This window comes from Dinoponera quadriceps, unplaced genomic scaffold (genome assembly GCF_001313825.1).
Source record: "Dinoponera quadriceps isolate SergipeBrazil2010 unplaced genomic scaffold, ASM131382v1 scaffold2662, whole genome shotgun sequence".
Taxonomy (NCBI): Eukaryota; Metazoa; Arthropoda; class Insecta; order Hymenoptera; family Formicidae; genus Dinoponera; species Dinoponera quadriceps.
This window is the reverse complement of record NW_014556703.1, coordinates 441,750-460,949: the sequence shown is the minus strand read 5'-3', so window position 1 is coordinate 460,949 and position 19,200 is coordinate 441,750. Positions and strand designations below refer to the sequence as shown.

The window sequence follows — 19,200 nt, the reverse complement described above, 5'->3', positions numbered from 1 at the left end:
CGAGAAACTCGAATCCCGATCGCGTAGGCCGATTGAGAAATCGGCGGGGAAGAACGAAAGTGCGAATCGGCACGACTCTCCTCAAATTCGCGATATCATTCGCCTTGGTCGAGCTACTTTATCCCCGTCGACATGTGTATGCTGACGCATATACATGTATATTATTTTATACATACTATATGTATTGTATTATATATTGTACTATATTTTGTATATATTATATTGTATGATATTGAATATGAATAAAAATGGTAGAACTTTAATCCAGTGTCTTTTTATTTATACAACCTCCTCGCTCATTATATTCTTCTGATATCAAAACATGAAAATCGGAAAAATAAGAAAGAAACATTCGTAAAGATGTTAAAATTTCCCGCCAAAAACTCGCGATGCCTCTCGCCCATTATATTAATTTTCATACGTTCATTTTAATACTACTTTTTAAAATAAAACTAAGACTAACTAACTTTGCACATTATATTCTCCTAATATAAATTTACGAAATTGGAGCATTTTTCCTTCTCGGTTTCATATTTTGGGGTTTTAGTATCAGGAAAATATAATGAGCAAAGAGTTATCACGAATTTCCCGCCAAAAATTCGCGATACCTCTTTGCACATTATATTCTCCTAATACAAATTTACGAAATTGGAGCATTTTTCCTTCTCGGTTCCAGATTTTCGGATTTTAGTATCAGGAAAATATAATGAGCAAAGAGTTATCACGAATTTCCCGCCAAAAGTTCGCGATACCTCTTTGCACATTATATTCCCCTGATACAAATTTACGAAATTGGAGCATCTTTCCTTCTCGGTTCCACATTTTCGGATTTTAGTATTAGGAAAATATAATGAGCAAAGAGTTATCACGAATTTCCCGCCAAAAGTTCGCGATACCTCTTTGCACATTATATACTCCTGACACAAATTTACGAAATTGGAGCATCTTTCCTTCTCGGTTCCAGATTTTCGGATTTTAGTATCAGGAAAATATAATGATCCAGGAGGTATGGAGAGTTCCCGACGGGAAAATTAAAAGCTTTAAATTTGTTTTTCTCAATTATATTACAAAAAAAGTTACTTTTAAAATGAGGAGGGGGAGAATAATAAACTCTGTATTTTAATAAAATATAAGTATTTATTTTTCAATTACATATTATACATTAGTAAATTGCAACGACAGAACTCTACATATTTCATATTTCAAAACATTACATATTGTCATTACAATGGTCACGACGGTAAAAATAAAACAACACAATATACAATGTAATATGTAACACAATAGATATATAAATAAGAAAAAAATATACAAATATATATTAAATACACGCAAAAATGAGATACATATATATTACGGTAACATAAATAAAACCGCACTGTCCCTTTCGTCGTTTCGAGGAAAGATCTGAAATGGCAATTGCATTCTTCATTTACAGACGAATCACATGTAACATAAAAAGACAGATCGCAAAAAGTAGCCGACGAACGTTATTAAGGTCGTTCAGCGAAGTTATCGGGAGAGGAATGATAAACTTTACGACGTAGGGACGATACCGTCGGCGAGCTCAGGGCTGAAATACGCTTTCGAGGTATCATCCGGTTGTCCGGCCGCGCACGAGACAACTGAGCGCGGCGTCTCGTGAGCTTTACGCCCGCGTAAACAGGCTGTGCGTGCGCGTGGGCATTTTCGACGCCATCAAAAAGCGTCATCTCGACCGGTCGTCATCGCCGTCGTCGTCGGCTCGGTCTCCGCGACAACGGCCTCCCGCGCTCTCACGGGAAACCGACGCCGTCATGATTTACGACGCGCGTGAATTTCAGTCCGCATGCGGACCCGTCCTCGCGTGCCTGCCTGCGCGCAAGAAAGCGGCCTGTCCTTCCCGTAACTGCATAACCGGCCATTAAGCGACCATCCGCTATCGGATTCGATAGCCCGGCTTAAGTAGCTCGACCGATGCCGCGAGCGATACTTCTTGCACTCCGAATTCTCCCTCTACGGGCGAGCGCAGCTTCACGTCGCATCGTCGAGGTCCCCGCGCGAACCCTCTCCTCACGGAAATTACCCTTTTGCAACGATGACGTACTATAATATTGATCGCTCGTGAAACTAATAATTTCTCTAATAATCCGTAAAAACTACCAAATACGCAATGTGACGAAGCAATTTTATTAGGAGTCTGTTGCCGAGCCTTCGAGCATTTCAGTTCTACGTTAAGCCTAGTTAGCTCTACACTGGGTCTTCAAAGGAGCGTTATTGTGCTTCTTTGATACTACAAATGGGAAGTTATTGCCGTTTTCTCCATTTAGAAACTTAATGTAAAACTAAATAGACTTAATGTAGAACTAAAATCTCGATTCAGGTGCGTACACGCGTGGCCCGTTCTTTCGCACAGCGATAACATGACGGCAGCCAAGTCCGCCGTCGCTAAAAGGTTAAACGGTCTCATGTGCAGGGTTCATAACAGCGCGACAGGATCGAGCGAGGTATTCAACCGAAGTCTACATCTTCAACCGAAGATATAGAATCCCAAGAATACGCACCTGCATCTCGAGATGACAGTTTGTGACAGACGATTGCTAATCGTGACGTTAGAATGTCGATTCCAATGTACACACCGCGTTGTTGTCGGCTACGTTGCACCGAAGCTCCTAAAGATCTCAGGGTGGCTTTCCGGGGGAGAGCCGGCGAAGAAAGCGGAGAAAATGAAATTTCTGCTCGGCGAGAACTCGATTGAAGTCGTTACTCGTCTCGCAATTTTCGCTGCCGCTGCCCTCCTCCACGTCGTCGTCGTCGTTGCTACCTCGGCTTCGGGGACCTCGGCCGTTTATGCGAACCCTCCTCGACGCCGTGGTAGTAAAGTGAGTCATGACCGTGAATCATCGAAATGGCTGCGTGTTCGCTACGACCCTCGCTGACCGCGAAATATGAGAAGGAACGCTTTCTCTGCGAGCCCTCGAAGAACGAGAGCATAGACGGCGCCGCGGATAACGTCGGAAAATAACGCAATATTGAAGTACACGTCGAAATATTCTCTCTCTCTCTCTCTCTCTCTCTCTCTCTCTCTCTCTCTCTCTCTTCTTCCTGGAGAACGTCTTCCCGTGAACGCATATATTTTCTAAATTTTAGTCATGACTTTCCTAATCATGACTCCTTCAATACCAAATTAATCACTATATTTTATAATTTTGATGAACAAAAGCTGTGCTGGTAAAAGAATAAACATTAAGAAACTATTTGGCTATTAACGCAAAACCATGTCAAAAATTAAAAAATGTAACCAACAGTGTCACGAATGCAAACAAAGTGGATAACCATGCGCATCCATATTTATAAGCATGCCATCTAATTTTATGGTCTTTACTCCCTCCCCCTATCCTCCTTGCCATCACAGAGTCCTATTACACGGCAACGTTAATCCGGTTTAACAACCGTAGTTAGTGAGCTCTTGCGTCTAATTGGAGTATATTTTTAGACCTGAAAGAATATACCAATCGGATGCGAGAGTTCATGAACTACGGTTGTTACCGAACCGATCAACGCCGTGTAAATGTAATCACAGACCGTCACGCAAGCTAATAGTCTCCCCCTCCCCCCCTTCGTAGTGTGACGTAATTATTGAATGGCCCCGAAATACCTTAGGATTACGTTTAATCTTAGAGCCGAAATATCAAGCGGCCTGAACGGAAAGTTCAGCGTGGCTCACCGACGACCCACGCGGCGCGGAACGTGTTAATTAATGGAGTCCCTCGTAGAGCTGCAGTATCGGCGACATTAGGGGAACTTCGGTCCCGGACTCTGAAAAAAAAGGAAAAAAACCTACGATCGCCGTCGCGGCGGCAAACAACGGATGAAAAATAGAGTCCTTGGCGGCCGCACACAATGGCAATATTTATAAACGCACCGTGCATTTCTCGAACTTCGGCCGGCCGGCTTTCCTCCCCCTCCCACTCATCTGGTTTTCTTTCACGCGAAGAGGAGCCTCTCTTCCGAATCTTTTTTCCGCTGCCACCGGGGCTCCTTCCTGACAAATTCCCAGACGGAAGACACACGCGTCTAAAAGATCGGCTGCATAAATTCTCCCCGGTGCGGTAAAACCGTCGAAGAGGGGAGGGCCCGAAGACCTCCTCTGTGAATTTATTCGTTCTCGCTGCAGGACCTGCGGGGAAGCCGCGAAAGGGAGAGGAAAAGAGAGAGAGAGAGAGAGAGAGAGAGAGAAGCGCACGGCGTGATAGAATTTTTTCGTTGCGACCGGCCCCCGCGACGCCGCATTCTAAAGATACAAGAAAGACACGTCGTAGCTTGCCTTCGTTTCCTTCCTTCTTCTTCTCTTTTTTGCATTCCCCAAAAATACGTCGCGACCGAAAGCTCGGCTAGCTCTCCCGCGGCGACCGGGCTTCGTCCTCTTGAGACTTCGTGTCCCCGCGATGCGAGCGAGTCGCTCGAAAACTTTCACTCGGTGTGGTTACTCGCACGCGTGATGTAAACTTTTTTTGGAAATGCTCTTGGCAGCCTACAAGGCTGAGTGGCGACAGAGAACTGATTAAAATCAGTTAGCTCTCGCGCTTAAAATATGAGATACGGCACATATTCGTTTACGTAGGTCATATTTACAAGATTTCTAAAAGAAGAAGAGATCAGAAGAGAAAGCTGCAGAGGTCGTACATTGCGGCACGTAACGGCGTGCGATCGACGACGGGCGGATTTTTCGCGTCGGTCGCACGGAATAACGGCGGATTCTTATGCGAGAGGTGTAAACGCCGAGCTAATCCTCTAACATTGAGATTCCGGACTAAAGCGCCGGCACGATTTCATGAATACAAATTAGCGTTTATACTATATTTTATTGTTCGTCCGAGAGACACACCGCGAACGCCGAGAGAAAGAAAGAGAGAGAGAGATAGTTCTTTCTCACCTTCTCCGCCCCTTCGCGCGGCTTTCCGCAGGACGAATCGTAAAACTTCGGGTCCGTTCTGCATCCCAAATCTCATGCAAATCCGCTCGACGGATGAACGCGGCCTGACGCACCGTGCAGCCGCGGAAAACGTTCCTCATCGCGCGGAGCTAATACGGCGTCTCGCGCGAATCAATAACGAGGTAAGACGGCGCCGTTGACATTTCGGCGATGAAGTCTCTCCCGCGTGGCAATGCCGGTAGAGTGATCGACCGTCCCGACCGGATCCTAAGCTATTCGTCTCGATGTTCCGCTTGCGCTCTGTTCGACTTTTAAGATCGGTATCCCGCAACCGGCTGATCAGAAGTTAGCGAGTTATATTAAATANGGGGGGGGGGGGGGGATCCTGACGTGTATTTACCGACGAAATGAGAACGCCGCGGGCGAGACGCGAATTCCTCTCCCCGAAGACGACCAGACGACAATCGTTCGACGCGCGTAGTTACAGCGACGACTACGAGAGAGGCGAGAGAGAGAGAGAGAGAGAGAGAGAGAAGGTTTTCGGTAAGCGACGGAAGCTCGCGAATGTACATCACGAGCGTCGTTTCCGCGCGACTCGTCGCCGCAAAAGCGTTCCTTTTCCGAAATGTCGCGTTTTCTCTCCTTACGCGCCGAGATAAAGGACGCGCGCCGGGAATCCGGGCGGAGAAGGCGCGACGACGACGACGACACCTTTACCACTTTACCGCGTTCTCGAGTTCCGTCGTCGGGGATCGTCTTTATATCTTCCATAGCTTTCGGGATATTGTCGCGTCGGGGGATACATTCGCGACGCGGTAATAAGCAGGGCCCCCTTTCCCCTCGCATAATATCGGTGGGAATTTTACAGCACGCTCTCCCCGTAATAGTTTGTCCCGCTCGCGAGAGAGCGGGATCCTGCTTTGTTAAAGTGTAAAATGTGGAATGTGAAGCGGCGATAACGCACGTGACAGAGTTACGCGCGACGAGTATATCTTTCTGTCACTTCTTCCTCCTCGCGTCGATGCGAAACCGGCATTCGTTTCGAAAACGGGAATCCCAGCACGGATTTAAGACCAATTCCGCCGCAAACCGCGGCGTTCGATCCCGCGCATTAGACGGCTGCGAGAAAGAGAGAGAGTGAGGGGGGGGGAGAAAAAGAGAGGGAGGGAGTCCAGAGGATGAAAATACCATTTGCATACGGTGGAAGAAGTCGCGCGATATCGAGGCGAGGCGAAAAAGTGCGAATTTCTCCCTCGGTAGAATCGCACGTTGCACTGCCGCGCAACCGGATATTCCGTCGCCCCGGCGACGTTCTGCAAAATCATATCGCGAACGCACAAGTCACGTGACAACTCGGTAGGCGAGACTGCGACTATTATGAAAGCCGGCGAGAAGACGTCGATTCGTGTCTTAACATCGTGGGAGTCGTTACGAAGAGAGACGCGCATATACGGACGACGAAGTCGCGATACTTTACAATTTCACGGCTTTCCGAACGTATGCGCGACAGCAAAGTTTTTTCCTACGTCCACATCGTCAAATTAAAGTCTATTTTACACGATATACATATTCGATAAAATAACCTCCCAACATTCTTTCATACTTGAACACGCTACTAAAACAGACCGAATCGCTATGCGCACGACGACGACGACGATGAAGAAGCTAGCTTTGAAGGGCGATTAGCGTCACACACTACTCGCAATATAATTTCGCCCGTAAATTCGCTCGAGTGAGGGGGGGGAGGGGGAGCGAGTGTCTCAATCAAAAGGAACCGGTATCTCCGGGCGTGCTTCCCTTTTTCCACGGAAGTTCCTGCCGCTCGCGGAGGTCTTCCTTACTATGCGAGAGCGCTTCACGAGCGGCTCCCGTCGTAAACTCTAAACTCTATAAGCTGTACGCACGCGGCATGGGTGGGACTGCCGGTACGGCCGCTTGTCTCCTTCTCGGCCTCGTCGGAGTAAATTATGGAAAAGCCGTGAAAGCCACGCGGGGGGAAGCTCCGCGAAGATCGACGGGGCATAAACGCCGTAGCGTAGCGCCGATCCTTTAACCTTTGAATTTGCAGGCAGGCGCGCTCGTTCTATCAACGTTTATGGAGTAAATCCGATAAATTCCCGCGAATAAAGACGGGGAGGGAGGGGAAAACGACGCGGGAGATATCTTTTGCGCCGTTTCCGATGCGAGTCGGCATAGCCGGACAACAGTAAGTACCGGTCGCTCTTTGAGCATGTGAGGCCTGAGACACAATGAAAGGAAGAAGGAACGAGAGATTCAATGTGGGGAATTAGGGATAAGGAATTAAATTTCGACATACGGACAGGCATAATTCACAATGAAGGAATAGGATATTAGGAATACCGTGCCGAAATTCTATTCTTTGTAACCTGTGTGCCTTCATAGGGCACAGTAGTTAACTAAAAGTTTTCGATCATTTTTAAGAAAGAACAATTATGTCGAGTATATAAATTGTGCCGTGAATTGTGGTGTTTGTCTTTCCAAGACCCGCCGGTGCATGTATCGCGTCTCTCTCTGACGTTGTATCGCTGTAATGAATTACGCAAAAATCGGCATTGCCCGAAAAATCACGGGCGCACAGAAACGCTCCCCGTATGCGATCATACGCAGCAACGCTCCCGAATGAAACTTTTCATACGCCGTTCCCTCGCGGGCAATTTGGCGAATTAATTAGCTAACATACGCGATCCTTGATCCTGCCGCGCGCTGTAATCCAGCGGCGGTTCCGTGCGGAATAGCGGGGCTTTTTATTCGACACTGCTCGACGAGCTCCCGTATTGTGTTCCGACAGATCTGGACGGAAAGCTGCCGGTCGGTTGCCGATGTCGACGGAAACTTAAATCGTAAAAGTTTAATGGGGTTACGGTTTGCGGGGCCGTTTCGTTCGTTCGTACGCTCGATACGTGCGTCGAAATGGATAATTCGTCTCCGAGATATAACACACATACACACACACGTTCCGATTTTACTTCATTCATTCCGGTAATCGCCGGCGATTTTACGACGGGCGTAATCCGCATGATAAGGCGCGATTGAGACTCCTTGCGACCGCCTGCGAAATCTCCTCCGTCGGGGTTTCGTAAGGGAATGCCCTCCTCGCGGCGCGCACGGACACCGTCGTGACATTTTCAGCAACGATAAAAATTCAGCTTTCACTTGTTATTTTAAATTTACAATAGTTCGAATCTCGGCGAATACCAGCGTCCCGCGACGAAGAGGGATGGAAATATTTAACATACTCCTCCTCTCCCCGTGACGGGCGAAAAATTTATCGCGGAAAGTTCCGACCGGGGGAAAAAAACGCGCCCGGACTGGAAAAAGGAAGAGCGACGGCGCGCAGGAAAAGATAGAAAAGGGACGGAGATTTCGAAAAGTTATCCGAAAGTCAGGCAGCCGCGAGTTCTTCGTTACAACGTCTCTAATGAACTTTAAAATATCTCACGGAGGCCGATTACGAAGGCCGTCCCGTCGCGGCGCAGCGAGGATCAATTTCAATGCGGAGGAACGAAGGAGGCGCGAAGAGAGAACGGGCGGAAACCAGCCGTTCCATCGGCGGCAGCTTTCGAGTCTGATATTCGCGAGGGTGGAACTGGAAATTATGATACCCGTAAATAGCCAATTATAGCCGTTTCCCGAGCTCGGCTCGGAAATTCCGGTTAATCGAGGCGAACTTTCCGCTCGACGTGAAGCAGAGGCACGCGGATGTTCAGTTCCCGGGCGATATTGTTGCCGATTCAACGGTTCCCTGGCGTTTCGACATTTTTTGAAAAACGTCGCAAATCGAATTTCACGTTTCTCGAGAATGAAATAACGTCGAACGGCGAAACTACTTAAATACATTATTTTATAATTTTGATCAGTAAAGTCGTATTTTTAAGAGAAAAGAATGAAAAAAATTGACGTCCTGATTATTAACACAGAACCATGTCAAAACTTAAAAATCCTCACCGAATATAACCAAATGTGTCACTAATGCAAACAAAGTCGAATAACCATGCACATCCATATTTACATGTTATGTCGTTTAATGTGACGATCCATAGCTTTTACTCACCCCCTTCCTATCGTCACAGATCGTCACGCGAGCTAATAGATTCTTCCCCCTTCGTAGTGTGACGTAATTGTTAAATGGTTTTGTTAGAATATAGGACAATGTGGGTTCTACTTGAGCAAATACTTGAGGGGTTGCCACCACGAGGTCCTGTGGCGCAACGGATAACGCGTCTGACTACGGATCAGAAGATTCCAGGTTCGAATCCTGGCAGGATCGGGTCGTTATTTTTTTTTACACTTCTCCTGATAAAAAGAGAAAGTGCATTCATTATGTTTTATTTATCTCTCTGTCGTGAAATTATACAATTATTTACGTGAGCGCAAAAATAATTCCGACGTGTCATCCTCCCGTCCGATTTCGACATCACTCTTTTTGCACATCGGAATCCCATGATGCGACAAAAATAAACCTTGGCCCATGAGGGGATCGAACCCGCGACCTTCGCGTTATTAGCACGACGCTCTAACCAACTGAGCTAATAGGCCGTTGTTGCTTTCTACTCGCATATCGCTGAACACTGCTATCACGCGTTGGCATAAACAATTGTTGCATGGTTTATATCCAAAATATAGATCAGAGATATCTAATAGATGCTGACGAATGGCAACCATGTTTCGCATCTTATGTTAAAAAAAGAATGCCTAAAAATCGTCATTGATATTTTCATATATGTACTCAATTATGTAATTTGGGTTCTTTTATCTATAAAGAGTAACAGCACGTTGCAAATATTAAATATATATCGCAAAAAAAAAGAAATGGCCCATGAGGGGATCGAACCCGCGACCTTCGCGTTATTAGCACGACGCTCTAACCAACTGAGCTAATGGGCCGTTCTTGCTATCCACTCGCATATTGCTGGACACGAAATTCGCGCGTTGGCATAAATAATTGTTGCATGGTTTACACGAATATGTGTGTTCGTGATCGACAATCTCGTTTCGCATCTCCGTCTTACATTGAGAAACCCATTTAGTTGACTCAAATAAAATTCTCGTCTAGATATGGGCAAATAGATGTTTCGGTTATGAGAATCGGAATTCGATTGTCTGAGTTAAAGATTCAGTTCGGAAAATCTCTTTTTATTTCCGTTTCACAGAACCAAATCTTTGGTTCAGAGAATCGAAACTTTGATTATCACAACCAAAACCATTTGTTTGCTCATATCCAAACAAGAATCTTGTTCGAGTCAACTAAACACCGGTTTCTCGGTGTCCGCTAAGAAAAATGCACAAAAAAGCGTCATTGATATTTTTTTCTTTTTACACACTTGCTTGGTTACGTAACTAAGATTATCTTATCCGCGAGGAACGATGGCACGTACAAGATTTCAATATCTACCGCAAAAAAAAAAAACTGGCCCATGAGGGGATCGAACCCGCGACCTTCGCGTTATTAGCACGACGCTCTAACCAACTGAGCTAATGGGCCATCGTTGGAGGCACGTTTCTTGGAAACATCACTTAAAGTAAGAACTGACCTCTTATTTGCCAAGTTGAACGTGATTTTGTACGCTTGTAAACGTCCGAGACTTTCACTCCAGATTTGACGAAATCCACTTAGCTCACGCTGAAATCCGCATATTTCCGACGACTACGCAAGTTACAAACGACGGAGGCGGCGGAACGACAGGTAAGTCAATGCGGGGGCACGGATCGCCTCGGTCGTAGCTCAGAGTTTTATGTTCGATCGCCAGCCCTTGGCCCTTCGCGCGTTCGTGACGCGCAGACCCCGAGGGCGGTCGCGTCCGAAAATCATACATTCGGCCGAGAGGCACACCGCGGCGGGCACACCGTCGTCATAAATCTCCGGCTTTATGTTACGATCCTGAAAATGCGCGGCGCGGAGCGCTGGCGACACGCCAGCAACGACCGGACGGGAACGAACGAACGAGTCGCGCTTTCGCGCGTCTCGACATCGTGGACATGCAAAATAAAACTTCCGCCATTCGCGCCGATTAATTTAACGAGAATTTCTCGACCGACATCTCGCCGCACAGCGGCGATTGTGTCGCACCGTCGGCCGTCGACACCGAGCTCCATCGTGCGCGAGCGAGCGACGAGGAACGACCGAAGGTGGGACGGCTAACTCTTCATCGGCAAATTACGGGATGTCGGTCTGAAAAATCGGGACGCAACCGAAAAAGAAATATATATAAATTAGATAAACGTACGTAAGTGAAATGTTTACTCGTTATCATGTCAAGATCAATCAGCTCGACATAGTTTTCTATTGCCTAAATATCAGGCTGATATTCTTGAAATAAAATTGAATGGACAATCAACGAAACGTAAAGTAAGTAATTGTGTTTAGAAAATTATACAACCTCAATGAAAGAAACTAAGATTTATTTAATTAAATAGAAACTAGAGAAGTCTCGGGCGCGTTAACCCTCAGATCATTATTATATTTTGCACAGTCGATTTTTCCCTTAAGTGAAAAATCGGGACAAGCGCCGTCCCATTTAGGATTCCATTGGGACGCCTCCGATAGGGGCTGGAAATTGGAGTGTCCCGCGAAAATCGAGACAGTTGGTCAGCCTAGACCGGAGTCGCATTTATGATACGAGACCGTCGATGGCGAGAGATATATCATCGTCCGCAAGAGAGCCACTCGGAGATTGGTAGTTTCGATAGCGAGAGGAGTCCTATTTCAAAGGGCGGCTATCAATGTGTCCATTTGCCTCCGATGCTCCTTAATGATCGTTAAGAGCCAATAAATATTTTTCAGTGGCGCGATAGCCGTACGCAGAGAGAGATCGCGAGGATCTCTCTCTCTCTTTCTCGCTCAATCGCGATAAAACACTTTCTAGTTTATATGCTAATGTCAACGAGCGCTAAGTGTCCATCGAGTGCGCGCGAGTACGTCTCCACGATACGAGATCGTTCCGCTCTTCGCGTTTCTTTTCGGTTATTCCGCGCTTCGACGACGCGTATGGGACCCCGAAAGAGAGAGCTGGAGCGACCCTTCGAGCGAAAGGACTCCCCCTCAGGACGAGCCGGGCTCGTTAGGGAGGCAACGGACGAGTGACGGTCGGGGAATACCGAAGATAAATGTTCGTCGCGCGACGGAACGCAAGGAGTCGCCGATGAATATTCTTAATTTACTGCGAGTAGCCGGGCGATGGGGACTGATCTGGTAGCTGATAGGACGTGCTCGTTACGCGGGCGCTGAGTAATCGCGAATAATCGTAAACACTGGCGGATGAGACGCGAAGGGGCGATTTTCGCCGACGACGAAGCCATCTCGCGATTCGTTCGCGGAGAATCGTTAACCAACTTTCGCGCCGTATCTCGCGTTCGTTTACGCGATCGCGCCGAAGACACGTTAATATCTTCGGTACTTAGCGCGACGTATAAATTTCGCCGGAAGGAGTTACCCAGGTATTTCGCCCTGCGACGTAAGAAATATTATACCTTGTCAGCGGAGAGACGAAAATGTTTCGCCGTTACAGCGCGTGGTGTCGTCGGTGACTGGTTATTATATAACTAACAAGACTATCCGCTTATATGACAAGTTCAGACTTTCATCTACTTATAACAACTGCGGGTTTAAGGAACTTGGAGGTGATATTACAATCAGCGGCAACATATACAGATACAGATACGCGCACACAATCGCGGGAATGAACGCGCCTTCCGTCGTTTCTACGCGCAATTACGCGCCGCACGCTATCGAACACGCATCGGAGCGAATTGCCGATCGTCTGCGTATTGCGGATTCTCGCGGGCGACGATTCGCGAAGATTCAGCGAGAACCGACTTGTTTCTCCGGCAGCTGACTTCCTTCTCACAGCATTCTCAGTGGCGTATCAAGAGGGACACCTGTGTGTTTAGTATTTGTCGAGGGAAATTACGTTTCGAAATATTTCTTTCGTTAAATAATCAATAATAAATGTTCTTAATCATTCTTTCCGGCTGTATAATGTCAATTTGCAACGAAGTTGAGCATAGATGTATACAATATTACAAATATGAAAATATTTTTATTCATTTCTGTTTATTTATTTATTCTTGTTCGCGGAAGAAAAAGTTTCTCTCTGGTACAATAAATACACAAAAATGTTTACGCTCGCACAAATTAATATGTGAATAAAATACGGAAGAACGAGGAAACAATAATAATACGAACAGAAGAATTCTGAGAGAATTAAAGGATACATTGCAAAAATCGATATTACTTGAGAATTCATTTCCTAAAATTGATAGGCGACTCGTAGTTTTAAATATAATTCTGAAATCTGTGAAATGTTTGCACATTAATCTTTAATATCAGCAATTTTTCACCATAAAATCTTATTTTCATTTTAGAAGACATTAAAAATATAAATAAAATAGCACGTTAATCTCTTTCTTTCTCTCTCTCTCTCTCTCTCTCTCTCTCTTTCTCTCTTTGTCTCTTTCTCTATCAAGGAACATACAGTGTCAAGTTTAGTTGCAAATTTCTCATCTCCCAAATAGTCGATCTTTTTCTAATTTCAAGCAGTTAGATAATTAATATTTCACTACGTAGTGTAAGTTTTTCATTAAATCCTTATAGAACGCATTTCACCTTACAACCTCCTTAAGACACGTTCGGCGCTTTCGAGTTTCCTCGTCGGCCCGCGATATTTTTCCCCCGTGGGGTGGCAGGCGGCGGTCAGACGGCGGCTGAGGTTCGATTAAATCAGGAATCGAGTCGAAATCGAGGCGAGACGAATCGAGGAGAGACGGCGCGTAATTGGCCTCCCTTGCTCTTACGCCGTCGATCTCGGTTCCCGGCGCTTCTAACGCGGCCCGCCGAGTCGTTAATCTTTCCGGGGATACACTTGATCATTGCACGCCTCACTACGTCTTCGTTTACGTCGAAAGGGATATCGAGTGCCGACAATTTCCCGTTGCCACCGCGCCGCTTGTGCATCCGTCGTGGCGTGCCGCGCATCGCGTTGCCGCGCGCGCCCGAAAGAAGCCGGCTAATTGGCTACGTTTTATTATTTATCGGCGATAAACGCGCAATACCCCCGCTCTGCTAGCTTCCCGGAGTGCGCCGGAAATGATCGAGCGGGAATCGCGGACGGGATTCACGGCGCTTCGTTCCGAGTCGGCCGAGAATTCGAAAATTCGCGACGAGATACGACCCGCGATAACGACCACAATAATCTGGCGCACATAGCGCGATAGCCGGGTGGAAAGGGGTCCGTGAAAAATTGATAATTATATCGCGCAATTATCGGGTGTCGAGCTCTCTCCGCCGCAATCAGCCGTGTTCATCAAAGCGAGACGAAAGGCGACGATTATAACTCAATGCAGTCGCACATCAAGGTTATCGTCTCCGCGTTAGCGCTCCGCGGATTCAAGCTCGTTATCGAAAGTTATTAGTCTCATGCGCCGACAGCCCCGAGAAATAATTATTAATGGATTGCTGAGAATTATTTAAGGACTCTCGGATATAAGATATCGCGCTAATCTCTCCGCATATCGCATATTCGCGCGTTTCTCGCTCAGCTACGCCCGAGAGAGAGAGAGAGAGTATTCCGGCCACGTGTGCTTCGTATTCTTACCGCGATGGAAGGCACAAACACAGCACACCGTCGGTGGGGTACTTTAATTAGCGAAGGCTGCCTGATCTCGCGAACTCCGGGATCTCGTGAACTTCTTCGAGCAGCCAGACGTTCCCGGCGGTGAGGATAACGCGATTAGACTATGCGCTCTTACACGCAACGGAGATCCCGATGGCGCGATCTCTCCGTCGCGGAGAAACGCGAAAATTCTAGGAACGACGCGTCATCACGGTGCGTGTGCGAGGTCAGCCGTCGATTTGCGCGCCTGTGAAAATTAACCGGTGTGACAGGGCGTCTCGGGGAAACCGGGACGACGTCAATGTTCCAATTTACACCGTTAGTACGGAAAATCCATACAGGATGTCCGAGACCGTTCTCGGGATCAGTGGGATGCAGGTGGAACCGCGGAAGGAGAAACGATCGACGATCTCCTCTTACCGTCGAGTTCCACCTGTTATCGCAAGGGAAGCTGACGCGACGAAAATATCGCGATCGCCGCCATTTGTCTCGATCTTAATCGGCAAACCACCGCGAAACGTCTTCCCTATTATTTCGCACTCGGTGTAAACCGATTCGCATTTACCAGCGGCAGCGAATAATCCTTTTACACGGTGCATTATCCGGCCGTGACGCGCGAGCGGAGGGCGATAAGAGCGTTTTCATCTCGCTCACACACACACTCTCTCTCTCTTTCTCTCTTCCGGAGAACGTGCGACTCTCCACTTGTTATCGTTCCGAACACTTTGTGCAGCCGCGGCGAGCGTGCTCGACATGTATTCCGGCGTACCGTACGCCGTTATCACGCGCTACGTAGCGGTACAAAGGCCGTCGCGTTTGCGGGCTTTGGTGTTACGCTGCGAGCGGGCTTGCGCCCGCGAGCTGGACCCCGGTGATAGTTTGGCCCGCGATTATCGCACGAACGAGACGGCCGCGATAGCGAGAGAACGGAGACGGGGCGAAAGGGGGGGGGGGGAGACGCGTGCGTGCGCTACATGCGCTGCACGCGCGAGTGCACCGGAAATTATGCAGTCCGGCCGTGCATAGAGATTGCTTCTGGAGGTACGTGACGCGCGTGGCGGCCGCCGCGCGACCTCCGTCGTCCGCGCGATTCTTACACCGGCCACGTATCGCCGCGCTTTCGGCGCTCCCGTTGCTCCCGGGAACTTTCCGCTTCGATGTTCATCTGATATCGATAAGTGTGTGTACGCGTATTATATACATATATATATGTATATGAAGATTTTATTACGCAATAATCACGCTATTTATGGGGCCAATTTCGCTTCCATGTTTTCCCCCGGATATTTGCAACGCGAAAATAAATATCAAGATATAGTAAATTTGTATCTTCTTATTATTCATTTATGTGATGTACTTGAGCGTTACTGCATTATACTCAATAATAATAATAATAATAATAATAATAATTATTATTATTATTATTATTATTATTATTATTGTATTATTCTCGAGCGAGGGATAATAATTATTATATATAATTATTATTATGATTATATTATCTTCGGGCGAGATATAATAATAATTATTATACATTATTATTGTTATTTTCGCTCGAGGTATTATTATTTTTCTCCGAGGTTCATTGGAACCAGATGGCGATCCCGATCAAATTTCAGCGCGGCGGAATATCTCGTGACAGATTACGACTCATACACACGTATAAAGCAGAGAGACAGTCGGCAGAGAGAGAGTGCATCTCACTGATATACGGATGTAATTACCCTCGTTTAACGATCCGGACGAGACTGCGTAACGTTATTTGGAGTTACAAGCCATACAATGCGATGACTTGTCAGCCGCGTTGCAACTGTGATGAAACCGAGTTAGCTGCGAGATTAAAGCGGTCTTAGCGGTCGGATTTTGCCCGCAGATATGTGCATTCAACAGTTAGTCTATTACAGGGAGGAGCGTTTTCTTTTTCTCTCTCGAACGCTAATTACGCGCGGCCTACGCCAACCCTCCTCTCGCCGCTGACGATATCGCGCATCGAGCAGATAACGTATGGAAAGCTATCGCAGGATCTGACAGCGCGAGCATACCTACTACTACAGAAAGAGCGAGCGAGCGAGTAAGGGGGAGGAGAGGGAAGGGGAAGGGGAGAAACTTCCTAACGAGATTAAATTTAATATACATATCGTGTACGTAAAGATTAAGATTCTTACTCCGATGAAAGTTGCACGAGAAAAAGAGAGTAAAGGGGGGCTGACGGGGAGCGAAATATTCGAGAGAAGGAGAGGCAGGAAGACCTACAGCGATAAGCTGATGAAAAAGGAAAAAAATCTCCAGAAAGAGAAATATTCTCTCCGGGACCGGATGTCACATTACTTTGATATAATGCGGTATTACGGCTTTATGCCCTCCATCGACCACCGAACTTGCAAACGCCAAGTAGAGAGGCGCAAGGGAAGGAGAGGGAGGAGAGAGGGAGAAAGGGTATTTACCTGCCGCGAGGTAACGCAGACTAGTGGTACCTCTGCGCCGGCGCGTTCCCTCGCGGCTGAGATTTAATAAGTGCGCATTTTAAAGCGCTGAAGGCGCGTCAACGAATTTCTTTTTCAGCTTCTCGAGTGTCGCGACGCGAGAGCGGGTCTCGCATATGCGCGGCCACTTGGCGCGGTTTCCAATAAAAGCGCCGTAAATCGCGCTTTAATCTTTCGGGAGAGGCGCTCGTGGAAAGAAACGCGGGCGAACATAATCTCGAGCGAGACCTCTTAGCTTCCCCATGCGTAGAATCTATGAACCCCGCGGATTAGTTTTCGGGGTGAGCGTCGGAGATGCGGCGGCGGAGGTGGGTGGGTGTGTGCAACGTGCAATTTAAATGCTCCGAGCGCTTACAACGTACATCCTGGAAAAGGAACGGGTCAAATGTTGCGGAGCGTGAGATTTACGGAGTTTCGCTCGCGGTGCAACTTAGTTCGGCACGGAGGAGGAGAATTTCCAGAGGGAGAGAGGTTCCGAATTAGTTACGATAGTTGTGCCCGGTCGGACGCGCGCACGGACGGAGAAACGGATTACGGAGAGGAATCTTCGGCCGGCTAACGCGACGACGACGTTCTTCCGCGCATCGCGTGCAAATTAGCCGGAGCTCCTGCGACGTTAACGAGCGACAGTAATAATAATCGGACGCGACATTCCGGTGCCTCAAACGGGGATCGAGAAACCCTGAGAAAAATCGAGACCGTGAAACGCGGAGGAGAGAAAGGCGATCGAAGGAGAAAGAGAGAGGGGAGAGAGAGAAACATAGCATCGGAGTTCGGTCGGAACAGAAGAGCAAAGGAACAGGGGAGCCGCCGGCCCGTCAGATAAGCTAACAAATGTCCCCAATGAATAATAATAAGTAGTCCGGCCCAATTTTTGTGTCGCATTCACATCGGGCGACGCGCGTAATTTATATACGGTCGTCTAACCGCCGCACCACCTCCCATCCCGTTGTTGCTTTTCTCCACCGACTTTCGAGATAAGATCATGTAACGCTTGTCTTTCTTGGCTCTGCACTCTTTGCTCAAGCCCTGCGAAAGGGGCCGAAAGAAGGGACAGCTACACGACGAAAGAGAGAGATTGAAAGTTGAATTAACGTGAAATGGAATTTCTGGCTCTTAAAAAGCGACTTTGGCCGTTCAAACTGGAAACTTCGTTTCCTTCAGCCGAGAGGGCGCATTTGCACGGGTGGAAATATTTATTAATATTTCAGCGTGCGTCTCCTTTATTCGCATCGCGTCTCACGAATGCGTATTAAATGCGCGATCGCCAAGTAGATCGAGGAGACAATTTCGCGTCGTTGTAATACCCGCACCGATTGGCATGGCGGTTTAATTAATTTACCGGAAAGGACGGATACGATTCGATAGCACCCGTTTGTAACCTTGTTACGCGAATATCCTGTCTTGTATACCACGGATTAAATTGTCGTATCGATTTTGCGACGGTATTTTCAGGCATCGACACTACGCTACGCGGTTGCCACTTGTCATAAATTGCTGCAAATAATAAAATGAGCGCATCGAACATTTCACTTCGCGGGCGTGTCAATAAATTAATATCGCCGCGTGAAAACAGACGCGGTCTGGAAAAACTTTATGAAATCTTTAGCGAGCAATACACTGCCGAATTGACAGAACGTCAAAATTTTCCATTTCACTTGCTTCGCCCCTCTCTCTCTCTCTCTTTTTCCCTTTTTTTTTCTTTCTCTCTCATCCCAATAAGATCGAACTAGCGCAGAGGTGAAGCACTACTTTTTCGGGAGAACGACTTTTTCCCCGAGATGATCGAAGGAACTTCACTCGACTTCCCCCGGCAAGGAATTTTGGCGAGTGCGATGGAATAGAGGCACTTGCCGAGAGTAACCTTGCTGCAACAGCCTCGGGAGCTCGAGAAAACTCCGTAAATTAACCGCGGACTTTTACCTCAACATTTTCACTCGGCGAATCCGGCAGATTTTATTTCACTTCAAAGGAGTGCGCGCGCACACGTCAGTACTGAAATTTCCGAGATTACGAAGATGCACGCCAATTACGACTAATTAACGGTGCTCGAGCACTGCTATCTCCGCGGCTTTAATACGCCAGCGGAATCTGCATTGCGCTCTAATTAACCTAAGCACGAATTTAAACGGCGGCATTTAAGTCTTTTTTATGAATTTTCGCGATATCGTCG

At 47.3% G+C, this 19,200-nt stretch overlaps 1 protein-coding gene and 4 non-coding genes across 5 annotated transcripts in view; 1 reads left to right on the top strand and 4 right to left on the bottom strand.

Annotated features, from left to right (window-relative positions):
- Positions 1-19,200, bottom strand: part of LOC106748027 (mannosyl-oligosaccharide 1,2-alpha-mannosidase IA) — a 357,345-nt gene that overhangs the window by 222,711 nt on the left and 115,434 nt on the right. The gene's annotated exons all lie outside the window — the stretch shown is intronic.
- Positions 9,131-9,203, top strand: Trnar-acg. The gene has a single exon. It is a non-coding gene; the product is annotated as a tRNA-Arg (tRNA).
- Positions 9,399-9,472, bottom strand: Trnai-aau. Its single transcript has one exon. It is a non-coding gene; the product is annotated as a tRNA-Ile (tRNA).
- Positions 9,747-9,820, bottom strand: Trnai-aau. The gene has a single exon. It is a non-coding gene; the product is annotated as a tRNA-Ile (tRNA).
- Trnai-aau lies at positions 10,345-10,418 on the bottom strand. Its single transcript has one exon. It is a non-coding gene; the product is annotated as a tRNA-Ile (tRNA).